The sequence below is a fragment of the Capsicum annuum genome, chromosome 11 (assembly GCF_002878395.1).
Source record: "Capsicum annuum cultivar UCD-10X-F1 chromosome 11, UCD10Xv1.1, whole genome shotgun sequence".
NCBI lineage: Eukaryota > Viridiplantae > Streptophyta > Magnoliopsida > Solanales > Solanaceae > Capsicum > Capsicum annuum.
The window spans coordinates 58,264,062-58,280,065 of NC_061121.1; the positions used below are offsets into that span (position 1 = coordinate 58,264,062).

Sequence of the window (16,004 nt, forward strand, 5' to 3'; positions counted from 1 at the left end):
TGTTATGTATATAACAATGTCATATTTTTTATGTTTGTAAGAGTGACATATACATAAAAAAGTATTACGTATATGTTACCACATAAACACTAACTATGTAATTGAAAATACAATTGTTTACGATTTGTTACTATTAGATTATATTCACATAGACAAAACATATTCAATGTATATGTTATATTAATCCCAGTTACTTCATATGAACATAAAATTTTAGTTTTTTGACGACTTAATCTCACAATAACTTAAATCCATAAAAACTTCAAGATGATTATCAAAACATGAAAACAATATATGCAACACAAATTTAAACATCAAAATAATATACGCTATAGTTTATTAAACAACTTTATTAAAACAACAAAATAACATAATACCTTTTTTTGTCTGAACGTTTAGCTTTTCAGTTAAATCCATGTGTCACCTCGAAAGAATAGCAATATTCATCTTCTTTAATTTCAATTAATTTTTCTTCAAAACGATCAAAAATCGGTGCTAGAATTATTTTTGTTTTGTGTTTTTTGTCTGATTTATTTTTAATGTATTTATATAATTTGAATTTGAATTTCAATAGTTGTTACATAATTTAAAGGATGCAGTAATCCACTTAATAAATTGGTTGCGTTAATTACTCCCTTAAGAGTAGGAAATCAGTTATTTTCACTTTTAAAGGTAGTAACAAATTCGCATATACATAAACTATTATATATATATCGGCTAACTTATATATATTAATTGAGAAAGAATAAAATATTTTTTTTTTAAAAAAGTAATTACTTCTAAAATAATTGATATTTATGCTATTTATTTATACTATTTACAAAGACGTTGGCCCAAGGCCAGGCCTAAATTGGGTAAAGAAAACAAAAGACAAAACCTATTTCTAAACAAGAAAAATGCAAAAATTTAGAAACAATTACGAAAGTAAACCAACAAGGTCCCGCAATACACGTGTCACCCTCGTCGGAATCTTTACCGGAGTTTGACTGAGCTGCCGGAGCTAAGGACCAAGAAGCTTCTGAAGACATCTCCAGCTAAGTGATGTTTCCTCTTCCTTTGTCCGTAAATATTTTTTATTTTTGTAAAAGTCTTTTCTCTTTTTGAAAATCAAGCTTTTGTGGGATTTTGAATTAAAAGGATAAATAAGTTGCCAGATTAAGTGAGGTCGTTCAAATTTTAAAAATTAGGTGAAACAAATAATTTTTTTTTAATTTTTTTAAAATATTTTTGCTCCAATAACTTTGCACAGTTATCGAATAATTTTGTAAAGTTATCGAATAACTTTGTAAAGTTATTGAATAACTTTGCATAGTTGTTGAACAGCTTACATTAACAAAAGATTTAGTGTATATTTTCTATTTCTATAAATTCTTTTAAACTTTAAGATTTTTATATAATGACATATCATAAATTTATTATTGATTTTTATAACTTCGTAAAGCATGATGTAATTTACTAGTTAGTTATTAAATTTACTAAAATAAATTCAAAACTATATTTTAGAGTTTATAGTTATTCGATAATTTTAATAATTATTAAGATAATTAATATAATTATTTAAGTAATTCTATTTTCTTTAGTTTAATAATATTGTGAACTTATCCGTTTTTGTTTTTAATTAAAGACTTGAGGGGTCTATGTCCTCATATTTCTCGGGTCTTTTGGTAGAAACACTCATGCAACCTAAAAAATCTTACAGGCGTCGTGATTCTGATCCAAATTGAAGTCTTCTTCAAAATTGATAATCGTCGATGCTATTGATTGTTGCCTTCACAGGTACACCTACTGATAAATTGTAGATTTAGGATCTAGAAACCTTTATTTGTTGTTTCGTAGCAATATCCATAGAGTTTTTGAGTTCTTTTTAGAGGGATGAACCTCCATCGAAATTAACACCAAAAGAAAACTCTAATCCCTTGTGAATATGCCATGAAGTGACCCGTAGCTGCTGAGAAAGTCTTTCCACCAAATGAAATCATTTGTGAAGTGGCTTTGATTTTGTGTGATTTTTTATGTGTTGTATCTACTGAAATTGTATCGCATCTCTCTTCTACTTCTGTGGAATTTCCTTTTGTTAATAAAGATCTCATTCCCTATTTTTTGTAACTCTCGAACACGGGCTCTTACTCTTATTTGCTAACAGTATTTATTGAGCTTTGTATGGTAGTTCCTTATTATTAGTATATGTGATTGTATCTGCACATGCAAAATAAGCAATACAGTTAGTTAAAAAATCTGGGAGTTGGTTCCCTTCTGTATAATTGTGTCTGATTAGGACCTCCCCATGATTCTCCATTCTCGAATCAATTCAACTCCTATGATTATTGTCCATTGGCAGTCTCAAATTTCATTATTCACTTTCTGCAAAATCAGTTCAGTCTCCAAATAAGTGGAAAAATTTTATTTCTAACAAAAAAATCCAAGCCCTCTTGGATAGCCAAAGATTCAGCTTTCAAGCAAGTAGTATTAGGAATGCTCTTAGCTTCTGCATATATTAAATCTCCATGACAATCTCTTACACAAAAAGCCACAAAGCTGAAACCTGTTCTTTCTCTAACAGAAGCGTCAGCATTACATTTGAATGATCCACTTGGAGGTAATTCCCATCTCACAATCTAACAACCACTTCTCCCACTATTCTTTTGATTCTCCAATTTATCAATCAATGATGGCCAATTACTAGGGAATTTTGGTTTGAAGGAAATCTTACTTTTGCAAAAAAGTAAGGATTTTGATTTATATCATGAACTACCCTATGTTTGGACATAGTCCCTCTGCGAAGAATGTTATTCCTCCTCTTCCATAGTTGTCACACAATAAAAGCTGGGATTGCCAACAAAAGTGGTTGATTCTAGGAAAACTTTCAGCTTTCCACCACATAATAATTACTTGATTAACTTGAATGAAATTTCCCTGAATGCCTACTGCATCTGAATACAACCTCCCTATGCTATTGGCAAATTCTCCAGTGAGAAATAAGTCATCTTTTCCACTTGAGGATTATCACAATATCTAGACCTAGAGATCGTATAAACACTATTTCTAGCCAATATCTCATCCACCGATAGTTTTTGCATCTGCATTCTCCACATAAAAATGAGATTTTGAAAGACATACGTGTCATCGACATCTGTTTGAAAATCCATTGCTCCTCCTCCTTATGTCTTAGATATTCCCAAGTACTTTTAACTAAGAATTTACTATTGCTTGTAAGTAGCCACCATGTTTTGTCCTTTACTTTTGATTTCACTCTTTCAGAATAATCCTCAAGAATGTAATTAACCAGGTTTATTGATAACTGTCGCTTCAAAATAACTTCATTCCATTTGCCAGCTTAAAAAAAATATTCTTCACCTCTACAGTGTGAATGATCAGATCTGTTGGTATATGCTGATATGAAGAACCCAACTCGGTCCAATTATCATACCAAAAACTAGTTGTGCCATTCTCGGGATCCCATCAGATTTGATGCTCTAGCTCATCTCTAGCTTCAAGCATCTTCTTTCGTAGTTGTTGATACCAGCACGATTAACTTGGAGCATAGTAAGAGGGGCTCGCGCCCCCCCCCCCCCCCCCCTATATATATATATATATATATATATATATATGGATGATAGCTTGAAATCTAAAAGAAGGCATGAAGAAACAAATACAAAAGTTCATGGACAATCAAGATGCCATTTGGGCAATCAAGAAGGTCCCTTGTGGGTTATTTGTAAAATAGTCACTTTTGAGCTGTTTTTTGTAATAGACTATTTCTGTAAAGACAATGGCTATAAATAGTTGCTTCATTACTTAAATTTTGGATGACTCAATTGTCTTGAAAAGACTTGATATTTAGTTACTCTACATTAGGTTAGTAATTAGGTTTAATTTCAATTATTAGATTAGATCGAGTGATTTGGGTGGATTCCCAAATTGCTTGTGTTATCTTCTTCACTTGATTGTTCATTGAGTTGTCATATTGTGGTTTCAATTTAGTTTCTCGTGCATTTGATTGAGTTCTCTTTCTCCCTTGGTTTAGTTGTTGTTCAATTAAGCCCTTCTTTCCTCACTTCTCATCTCTTGTTTCTTAATTATCCTTTAATTTTATTGTTTAATTCCGCATTTTTGATATTGATTTTAGTCACTCGGTTAAGATCGTTATCAATTGTGACCCCCTCTCCATGAAATCATAGTATGAATTTTCTTCTTACGGTACTTTTCCATATTAATGTGGACAATAAAGTGCCTGAAGTCCTAAAATTCTACCAGAACTTAGTAAATAGAGCATTTGAGACTTCAAATAAAGACCCCCTTCCTCAGTAGGAAGATCTCCAATGTCTTCTTTTCCCCTTTTCCTTATTACTCCAAAAAACCCTAACAAATATTCTCTGTATTTCATTTTGGTAGGTGCCATAGTAGAAAAGAGATAAAGAGGCATACTTTGAAGGATATTTTTAATAAGAATAGCCTTGCCTTCATATGATAAAAGCTTTCCCTTCCAGTGTTGAAGTTTAACCTTGATCTTTTTTATAAGATTATTATAAAAGGCTTTATCTTTCTAGCATGAAAAATAGGACATCCCAAGTACTTAAAAGGGAAAAGTACCTCTACAAAAACCTGTAATCTCAGCCACCTCTTGAGCCAGATTTTCATCTACCCTTTGATGCGTATAGAAAAAAGACTTATCAACATTGATCTTCTGGCCAAAAATCTTTTCATCATCATGCAGTGTTGACTTGATCATCACTAGTGATTGTGGGGTCAGTAGATGTGAGTATGATTGTATCATCTGCTTTCCTCTTTCACAATATACATAACACTTGGTGAAAGACAAAAATAATTTTGAACAAATTTACTTATATTTAAAATTTATTTACATATCAAAGGTCGATTTCAAGACAACTCAAATAAAGAGAGTTATACTTAAAAAATTCTTATAGTGCAATCAATCTATGCGTATCCAAATCAAGATCGATATTCGCTATCAAATCTTTGAACCCATGAACAAATTGGATCTTAGAACATTATGTTGAAAACTTTCAACTCAAAATAAACCAATCTCATGGCTTAATATTACACACACACTTTGGACAAAACTGTTTCTAATAAAACATCGATACTTATTAGGACACTTTTACTCACCTTTTATATAACATCATTTTATAAAGGTTTGTCTCATTTAGTTAAAGCCGTCATTTTGTTAGAGCAATAGGAAAATTCATTTTAAAAAAGAAAATACTAAAAATTATACAAATACATAACTAGGGGTGTGCATCGGTCGGTTCGGTTCAAATTTACGTGTTATTGGTTCAGTTTATTGGTTTTCGATTTTTAAATATGTAAAACCAATAACCAACCAATAAGATATTTTCTTATTGGTTTCGGTTTATCGGTTTTTGGTCCTTAACCGTTCGGTTTTCAGTTTAACCAATAAGAAAATACTTATAAAATAGAAATAGTAACAACTAACATAAAAAAATGAAATCTTAATTACCGCCAAAACTTACGCAATGCATTTTAGTTTACAAGAATCTTCAAACTTGAACTGAATTTTAGTTAGGAAAAAAATTGAATCCTAATTGTCGGAAGCTATAAATGCTTCAAGCTTTTTATTATGATAATAACCGAACTTTATGTTGTGCCTTTGTTGCCCGGAATAGGTTAATACTTTGTTAATCACTGAATTATAAATTAGTTGTGCATATAATCTATATACATACACATATCTCTCTATATAGATAGATAGATAGATAGATAGATAGATAAATAGATAAAAGAGAGAGATTTAAATATAACATAAATAGGGATAAAACAATAACTTAGTGTATCCTTATACCGATAACCCAATAAGCTAAAACCGATATCGAACCGTTTACCCAATAAATTTTTTAATAAAATCAATAAAAAACCATTAACCCGATAACCCAATACCAATAACCCAATAACATTTTTATCGGTTTGATTTATCGGTCGGTTCGGTTTTTGCACAGCCCTATACACAACTTATATTTCCAATATTATAAAAAATCTCACTCCCTAAACATATTACAAAAATCTCAATATATACACAGAATGTTATATATATGTCGGCTATGTTATGTGTATTAATAGAGAGAGTAAAGTAATTAAAAAAGTAGAAAAAAGTGTAAATCCTTTCAAAATGATTGATATTTATGTTAGTTATAGAAGGAAATATTATACAAAATGTCCCTTAGAGTTAATTTCTTACACAAAATATAGCCCAACTTTCATTTCTTACTTACAGTGGGCAGTGGCCTTTCGGCCCACGTTACTACTAAATATGGCCACTCGGCCCAATAGTCTATAATCTATAAGCAATATCTATAATCTATAATCTATATTTATATCTATAATCTATTAAAAGTGTGAAGGACCTTAGAAATATCGTTTGAACTTTTTGCCCTTCATTAAAAGTCTTTGTTTTAGATAAAATCTTCTTTTCACTATTTTTTCCTAATATCGTTTGAACTTTTTGCCCTTCATTAAAAGTCTTTGTTTTAGATAAAATTTTCTTTTCACTATTTTTTCCTAATATTTAAGAGTTGAAAATTAATTAAATATATTTATGGTGAAACCTTTCCTTATTAGAATACATCAGAGTAAATGATAACTGATACTTTTTTCATTAGTTTAAGAATTCTTGATCAACTAATTTGATTTTAAGAAGATTTAATATTGTCTTTTTCTAGATTTCTCAAATAAAATTCTAATTATACATAGACACTAATAAATATTCCAAAACTTATCAACAATTAACATGTGTTGTGTTCTTTTAACAATTTCTTGTGTTTCTCTTTTAGTTACAATTTTTTGATAGAAAAATTGAACGAAACAAGCGTGTTATCGCCGAATAAAGTAGCCAAAAAAAATTAAAGATTCATCTCGTAAAAAAAAATCAAGGTTTATATTACATGTGTGGTGATTCTCTTTTGATTGCTGCAAGTTTTACTTCTTTCCAAGGTATTTGATAATTTTGCGCAAATTTTAAAGGCAACACTATGTAGCACTATTATCATAGTTATTGCTCCTTTTCTCCCTGAAAGGTTATTCGATTATAACTCTTTATGTGTCTTTGTTGTGTATAAAGGGTTTCTAAGTTTATTTCTATTTCAGTGACTAATTTTTGTTTCTAATGACAGCTAAATGGAGTTCTAAGTTAGAAAAAAATCGTATTATAAGGGTATATCAAGAGTTTGGACTTACTAGATAATGCAGTTCATGTGAATATCATTATACTTCTTTTTGAGACTAAAAAACACATGAATGAGAGTGTACTAAAAAGAAGAAGAGGTGAAAAATAGATAAAATTATATAGCTCTTACCAAATTCACTATGCGCTATTAATTTATTGTCTAATCTGTAAATTTTGTTATGTAATATGTACTAGAAATCAAAATTTTCTTTTATTTATGGATTATTCGTCTTTCTAGTTGCATGAAATTCTATAGATCAGTTTGTACGTAATAAGAATGTAATCAATGATTTTATAAAGATTTGACTCTAAAAATAAGGAAAATTTTAAATATAGGAACAAAAAAAGTAAAATAACCGACAACAAGTGAAAGATGTACTGCGTGACAAAAGCAAAAGAGATGATGTAAAATATATAGGTGTTTACGCTAAAAAATATATTTATATTTATATTATTATATTAAAGTGTGAAGAATCTTTTTAAAATGATTTAAACTTTTACATTTCATTAAAAAATTTCACAATAAATAAAATTATTTAATTTTAAATAACCAAACACGTGCGAGACACGTGCGGTTAAACTAGTTAAATTAAAAATGGCCAGTCAGCATTTGACCGACAAAATGTCTTGTTGTTTTCATGCTTCATACTTTTTAAAAAATTATTCACTAATTAAAAAAAACTCAGAGGCTGTTTTTCTTTTACTTTTTCGATGCAACTTTTATATCCAATCTAACTAATAATAAAAGGCAATAAGCATGCACATATTCGACATGGTTGTTTGTGCTGCCTGCTTCAGCTACTTTAATCGTAATTTTATTATATCATTATTAATTAATATAAGTTATGTTAAGTATTAAAATATTAATAATATTTAATAAAAAAGATAAGATAGAAATAAAATAATAAATTAACTCTTGATATTTTGTGCTACCTTTTTCAACTGCTTCAATCGTAATTTTACTATATCACCCCTAATTAATTATTATAAATCATCTAAGCATTAGAAAATTAATAATATTTAATGAAAAAGATAAATTAAACATAAAATGATAAATTAATTTATGATGTTTTAAATTAACTTGATGTCTTATATGAGGCTTATTTAAATTTTTTCACAAGTATTTTTTATAGTAATTTTATTATATTACTTTTAATTAGTTGTTATAAGTCATTTAAGACATGTCTGCTTCGTTGTTTCAATCATGATTTTATTATATCACCCCTAATTAATTTTTATGGTCATCTAAGTATTAAAAAATAAATAATATTTCATAAAAAAGATAAAATACACACAAAATGACATGACAACATAAAATATTTGATGGACTATCGAAATCATATTACTGCCACAAAAATTATGATGGGATAGAGGAAGACATAAAGTAACATATATTATTAAAAATGAGAAGACACGTAAATTGGGATGGAGTGAGTATTAATAGCTTATTAAAAAATTATGCTAAAAGTATTATAAATTACATAATTAACAACTTAAAAAATATAAAAAATATAAAATATTTGATTGACTCTCAGAATTATATCAGTGTCATTTAAATTGGAATAGAAAAAAAGTATTATAAATCACAATAATTATAAATTTAAATTATTTTAATTATTGATTATCTAAATTATATTTTTTTCACATAAATTGAGATAAACATATAACAACACGGACCCTTCAATGTCTAGAATATATATAGATAAGATGTCCGGCCTACAATAAGAATGAAAGACTATCTGATGAAAAACTTTCTCACAGTCAAAATAGCTGATGAAAGAAAGAGAGCAAAAGTATGACTTCATTCATCATAATGAAACCATCTAGCAATTGGCGGTAATAAAACCCGTTTGTTGTGGAGCTGACCGACGATTGGGCCTCAAAATATTTTATTTGGGAAGGAATGCTTTCACAAGTGGTAGAAAGAGACCATGTTCGATACTCACCTAGATAGACAACTAGTCAACCTTGATACCCTTAACGTAACAGAGTCCTTTTTTATGCTCGTTTTCTTTGCATACAGACTAGATGAAAGAAACTAAAAGCCCCATAGAAGTAGGAAATGTCATAGGTAAAGCCGTCCAGTACTACATCCTCCAGCATTCCATGTATTGCATTCGTTCATCGGGGAATCCTACTGTTTGTTTCGGAGACACAAGACAAACCTAGAAAATATTTTTTCTGCAAGGCATCTCGAGGCTTTCAAACGCATCTAAGCAATTGGTTTCTGATTGAAAGATAGAAAACATAGATTCGTGTCGCCTACTTGCTGAAAGCAAAAATGAAATGGCTGATCATGAGAATTAGACTCCATAGTGACGTATTTTATATCATAATTCTATTACAAGACTAAAGATTACATGATTATCAGATGATCCAGAAAACCTAATCAATGAGATTTGGGGTGGTTAACATTCTTTATTATTCTTTATTTTTTGTTCTAACTCCTAGTAATAGAATGGGAGACCTACACTTGACACTTGCTATCTTGCCTGATGACTTTCTTTCATATTGGTTTCAGGTTCAAGCACATATAACAAACATTTCTCATGTCACTTTGATGGGCCGAAATACGTTATACCTAATGATCTAGGATAGCTGTGGGACATTCGCTAGTATTGACCTCCTGTTGCGGTTTGAGAAGCAAATAATGTTCCTGTTCTCATACTTTTGAATCCAGAAGCACCAACAGAGGACTTAGAAACTACTTGACCCCGTACATCTGTAATAGTGACAATGGTATTATTGAAACTTGCTTGAACATTAATAACTCCCTTTGGTAATCTCTTTACTTGTATGACCTAGATGCCTCGTATTTCTAGATGACCATAAAAATTAATTAGGGGTGATATAATAAAATCACGATTGAAAAAACGAAGTAGACATGTCTTAAATGACTTATAACAACTAATTAGAAGTGTTTAACAAAATTACCATAAAAAATACTTGTGAAAAAATTTAAATGAGCCTCATATAAGACATCAAGTTAGTTTAAAACATCAAGAGTTAATTTATCATTTTATGTTCAATTTATCTTTTTTATTAAATATTATTAATTTTTTAATGCTTAGATGACTTATAATAATTAATTAGAGGGTGATATAGTAAAATTACGATTGAAGCAGCTAAAGAAGATAACACAAAACATCAAGAGTTAATTTATTATTTTATTTCTATTTTATCCTTTTTAGTAAATATTATTAATATTTTAATATTTAAAATGAATTATACTAATTAATTAATTATTAATATTTTAATATTTTATTTCTAATGAATTATTAATATTAGCTGCTTCAATCGTAATTTTATTATATCATTCTTAATTAATATATATATATATATATATATATATATATATTATATTTCTACTTTTCCACTATGTTTTTCCTTTTTTTTTTTTTTTTAAATTCTTGTTGCTCCTTTTTTTAATTTTTTCCTGTTCTTCTAATTGTTTAATTTCTTTTATGAAGAAAAAAGAAACCTTTATGGTATTCCATTAATTTTTGCTTATACTTTTGTTTTTTAGGTTAGAATGCATGATAGCCAAATAAATATCGATATCAATATGTGCACATTACACGATTGTTTATATAATATCGATATATATCGATAAACGTTTATGTACGACTAATACAATATTGATATATGTTTATACACCATTTATACAATATCGATACATTAAATAACTTTTACACAATATCAATACATATTTATACACTATTTATACAAAATCAATAAACATTTCCACACTATTTATACAATGTCGATATTGTGCACTAGTTATACCATATCGCTACTCTACATATACTCTATGTAACTAGAAAAAATTGAAGGAAAGGTGTTTTTAAGTCTTGAATGTTGTATTGGTGACATTGACCAACTTAAAGGGTCAAATATAATTAAGAAACTTGATTAAGTTAATTGTGGACTTAATTAATATTCTTAAAACTTTCTAATCTTTTAAAAATATAAATCAACCCACACCTCTCTCCTCTCTAAATCAATTGTCTTTCTCCTCTCTCCCCTCTCTCCATACAGTTTCTCTCAAACTTTTTCTAATCAACAGTTGATACAATTGCGATCACGTAGATTGACTTATGAGGATGTGTATTGAATTTGTCCATGTGTGTGTTCAAGAGAAGTGGAATTAAGGGCTTAAAACATATCAAAACAACCACTAATTCACACTAGAGGGGCACCTAATCTCTAAGGAGCATTTTGGACCATTTGCCTTCTATTTGTAATATGCTACATACGAAACATTTTAGGGTTACTTTACTTAGTTTTTTGATATTGAAGATTGTATAACACACTTGAAAAACACAAGTTCTCTCTTCCATAGAGACTTGGCTGAAACTAGGAAACAACTTAGGTGTGGAATCACTTTTGTTGTTGTTTGCTTGGATTATTGGGTGCTAGACGGATTGAGGTCCTCTCTTGTGTCCAAAGCATAGTGTAGGTGTTTCTACTATCTCTATCAAGGTTCTTTGTGCTTGAATACACTTAGGTTCTTGGTCTTTGTAGTAGTGTATGTCACACTCTCTATCATTTCCTTTATTGTAATCTTGTAGCCGTGTCGTGTATTGTTTCTCTTGTAACCCGTGTGTTGTTATTATTACATTGTTGTTGTCCATCTTGTTCTTCATAAATTGTTGTTAATATTATTTTGGGTCTCTAATTTGGTGTCAAATACACCACGAAATCTTGTATTCTTGTTGTTGGTAGCGACTTCGAGAGTGGTTATCAAAAGGGTCCACAATTTTTTCAACTTGTGGACTGATTTTGGTGTCGTTTGTGTGTTCCTTGTCAATCTTGTATCATTTGGTATTAGATAAAGGTTTGATTTTGTTCCAACAAAATCAATCTTGGGATTGTTATCTTGAAAATAAAAAAAAGTGAAAAAGAAAACAAAAAGAAAAAAGTTACTGTTCACGTTATTAGGATTTTTCAAAAACACTTGTTTTTATGTGTGTTTCTAGTGTTAGATCCTTGTTCCCTAACACTATTAGAGTCTAGAAATTGAAAATCCCAACAAAAAAAGAAGTGCCAAAATAAAAAATCCCCCCCAAAAATACTAAACCCATTTTTGACCCTAGGTCAAATTTTGAGTTTTTGATTTTGTGTTTTTTTTTTGTGTTTTTAGTTTTAGATTTGTGTTCTATAACACTATAGGAGTATAGAGTTTGAATTTGAGCTAAATTAGAGGTAATTTGAGTCATCCACCATTGTTGACCTTGAGTTTGAAGAAACTTGAAGGGTTACTTTTGGTACAACCACAATGGAACCCGAGGCTTTAAATACTCAAACAATGGAAAATAATGCCATCAATCTTATTTTGGCTCGCCTTGAAACTATGTCTCGGGATGTGGCTAGGTTGAATGTGGGTCTTGAGAAATTAGATACGGATGTGGCATCAATGAGTGAGAGATTAGAACGTGTGGAAAGTCAAAGGATTCGACCTTCCACCCCTCAAAATATTTCCCCAACCATTACTCCCAAGGCCTTGCACCAAATGAACAAGTCACCGAGCCAACCACCAAATGTTCCTCAAAACTGTGAGTATGAAAGAGCAACTCTCCCTCCACTTCACCAAGTCCAACATGATGGATTTGGAACCCAAATGCCACCAAACCCGAACCCTCCACTTATCCGAAGATCTCACATTCCAATCCAAACTTCATTGAACCAAATGCCTTACTATCCTTCAAATCCTAATCCATTTAATCCAAATCCACCAAACCGTTTTGAGGGTTGTGGTAGGGAGGAACAACATGGGGGTTATGGTGATGCTTACTTGAGGGAAGAAGAAGAGAGGGGTAGGCAAGGTGATTTAGGCCATAAAGTGGGGGGGGGGGGGGGTAACCAAACCCGAGATCTTAGCCTCAATTCTATCAAAGTTAGTCTCCCAATATTCAAGGGTGAGAGTGATCCTGAGGCATATCTTGCTTGGGAGTCATCTTGTGATAGGATATTCCAAGTGAATGATCTTACTGAAGAGAAGAAGAGTTGTTATGCAATCGCTCACTTTGAGGGATATGCAAACACTTGGTGGGAGTATGTGAAGAGGTTTGGTGATATGTTGATTGTCGGGAGGCCACCTCCATGGTTTAGATTGAGGTACCTTATGCGTCAAAGGTACTTACCCGAGGGCTACAAATAAGAACTTCTTGCCAAGTTGTACAACTTGAGGCAAGGAAACAAAAGTGTCATGGCATACTATGCCGAGTTTAAACAATTGAGGTTGAAGCTTGAACATAGAGGAGAACAAGTGAGCCATGATATTATACGATTCAAAGTCGGTTTGAATAGGGACATAGCTTCTTGGATGACCCTTCACAAGTTTGACACGATCGATGGCATTTTCCAAGCGGCCTTGGAAATTAAAAGGGAGCTCTCGGCCTCCAAACCCAAGAATCACCAAGGACTTTCCTCGGAGTGGCACCAACATTAAGAGAATTTACCCAATGCCAACCAAATCGAGAACAAGGTTGTACAAACTGAAACCAAGGCTTCCCAAAAGTATCCTCCAAGAAACGAAGGTAAACCAAATTCTACTTCTCGTCCTAAGGGATTTCAATGTTTTAAATGTCAAGGGTGGGGGTATAAGGATAGTGAGTGCCCAAACTGGAGAAATGTAATCCTTAGGGAGGGAAAATTATATTACCTTGGTGAGGAGGTAGGACTTGAATCAGATGAGGGTGATGAAAAAACTCAAGATGGAGAGTTTGGGGATGAGGTGGAAATTGATAAAGGTGGGGAAGATATTTGGCCAGTGGATGGAGAATGTGTTGTGCCTATGTATATGGAAAGGAGAATCATATTTAGTGAGGTTGTGGAATAATAAGACGAGAGTGAGGAGGGTGAAGAAGAGAAGCCGAGAGTTAGGATTGTGGGGTTTGCCCACAAAGACCCTTTGTTTCCTACCAACAAAGATGCTAGAACTTTGCCGAGCATCCTTTCTTCTTATGTGCAGGTAAAAGAACATTTAAGTCCAAGTATCATGCTTTATGACCTCATGTAACCCTTGGTTGAACATCCTAACCTTGTGAGGAACATTGAAAAGATGATTCTAAGGGAAGAGCTTGCGGGTGATGATTGCTTGAATTTGTGGACAAATTCCTCTCAAGATGGCGAGGATGATACAATTTTGATCACGTATATTGACTTATGAGGATGTGCATTGAATTTTTCCATGTGTGTGTGGAAGAGAAGTGGAATTAAGGGCTTAAAACATATCAAAACAACCACTAATTCACACTAGAGGGGCACCTAATCTCTAAGGGGCATTTTGGACTTTTTGCCTTCTATTTGTAATACACTATATAAGAAATCTTTTAGGGTTACTTTAATTAGTTTTTTGATTTTGAAGATTGTATAACACACTTGAAAAACACAAGTTCTCTCTTCCATAAAGACTTGGCTGAAACTAGGAAACAACTTAGGTGTGGAATCACTTTTGTTGTTTGTTTGCTTGGATCGTTGGGTGCTAGACGGATTGAGGTCCTCTCTTGTATCCACCGCATAGTGTAGGTGTTTTTACTATCTTTATCAAGGGTCTTTGTGCTTGAATACACTTAGGTTCTTGGTATTTGTAGTAGTGTATGTCACACTCTCTATTATTTTCTTTGTTGTAATCTTGTAGCCGTGTGGTGTATTGTTTCTCTTGTAACTCGTGTGTTGTTATTATTACATTGTTGTTTTCCATATTGTTCTTCATAAATTGTTGTTAATATTAGTTTGGGTCCCTGATTTGGTGTCAAATACACCACGAAATCTTGTATTCTAGTTGTTGGTAGCGAATTCGAGAGAGGTCATCAAAAGGGTCCACGGTTCTTTCAAATTGTGAACTGATTTTGGTGTTGTTTGTGTGTTCATTTTCAATCTTGTATCAACAGTTCTGCAAATTTCTCTCTTCAATCCTCAATGACTTCAACCTTCGATGACAAATAGTTGGGTTTCGAGTTTCTTTTTGACTTTCAACTGTCAATCGATGTGACAACATTGCTCCCCGACGATAACAACTTTGAGTTCTTCATCGTCCCTTTTCGTCTTTCTCAAGTAAAAAATTAGGACTTATATAGGCAAAGTAATAATGTTATTATAGCCTTGGTTGAATTATATTCCATTCAAGATGTCATGATTTTTTTCCTTAATTCTATTTTATGACTATATGAACTAACACGGTCGACTAATAATGCCTACGAGTACGTGTGGTTGTATTGACCCTACTCTTCTATATTCCTTATTCGGGTGTAGACTGAGTGCAGGTTAATTTTCAGTTACTAAATGGATGATGATAATCAGCACCAACTTCTGCACTTTCTTCCCGGCAGATATTAGAGTTCTTGTATTATTTATTTCACTGTCAGTCTATGTTGTAATAGGTAGCTCTTGTGCATGTCTGTCCAAGTCTTGGGATAGTGAATAACATTTGTAAGAAGTTTCTAAATAAGTTTATTTATTAGTATTTAATTTACTTTATATTTCCTTAAAAACAAAAGTCTTCTGCATATTTTTTGTTGGGTAATAAGGGTTTTCCTAGATACTTAGAATAGAGTAGGTGCCTGGAAGGTCCGCTAGTCTGGGTCATGATAACAAATAATTGCTTGATATGAATAATTTCAACTCAAATTGATCAATTGATGACTGTGGTCAGGACGAACACAATAGTTGATCATGTAATTGCAACAACATCAATTAAAATTGCAAGTGAACTTATCAACTCATCCTTAATTATAACTAAATAAATTTAGATATTTCAAATAATGGTCTAGTTTGAATAAATTGCGGGCTAACCTATTACAAC

The 16,004-nt window shown here is 31.4% G+C and overlaps 1 long non-coding RNA gene across 1 annotated transcript; it reads left to right on the forward strand.

The window, feature by feature from the left end:
• The first annotated feature begins 710 nt into the window (after positions 1–710).
• LOC124888465 lies at positions 711–3,583 on the forward strand. Its single transcript, XR_007046635.1, has 2 exons — positions 711–1,776; positions 3,363–3,583. It is a non-coding gene; the product is annotated as an uncharacterized LOC124888465 (long non-coding RNA).
• The last annotated feature ends 12,421 nt before the right edge of the window (positions 3,584–16,004 follow it).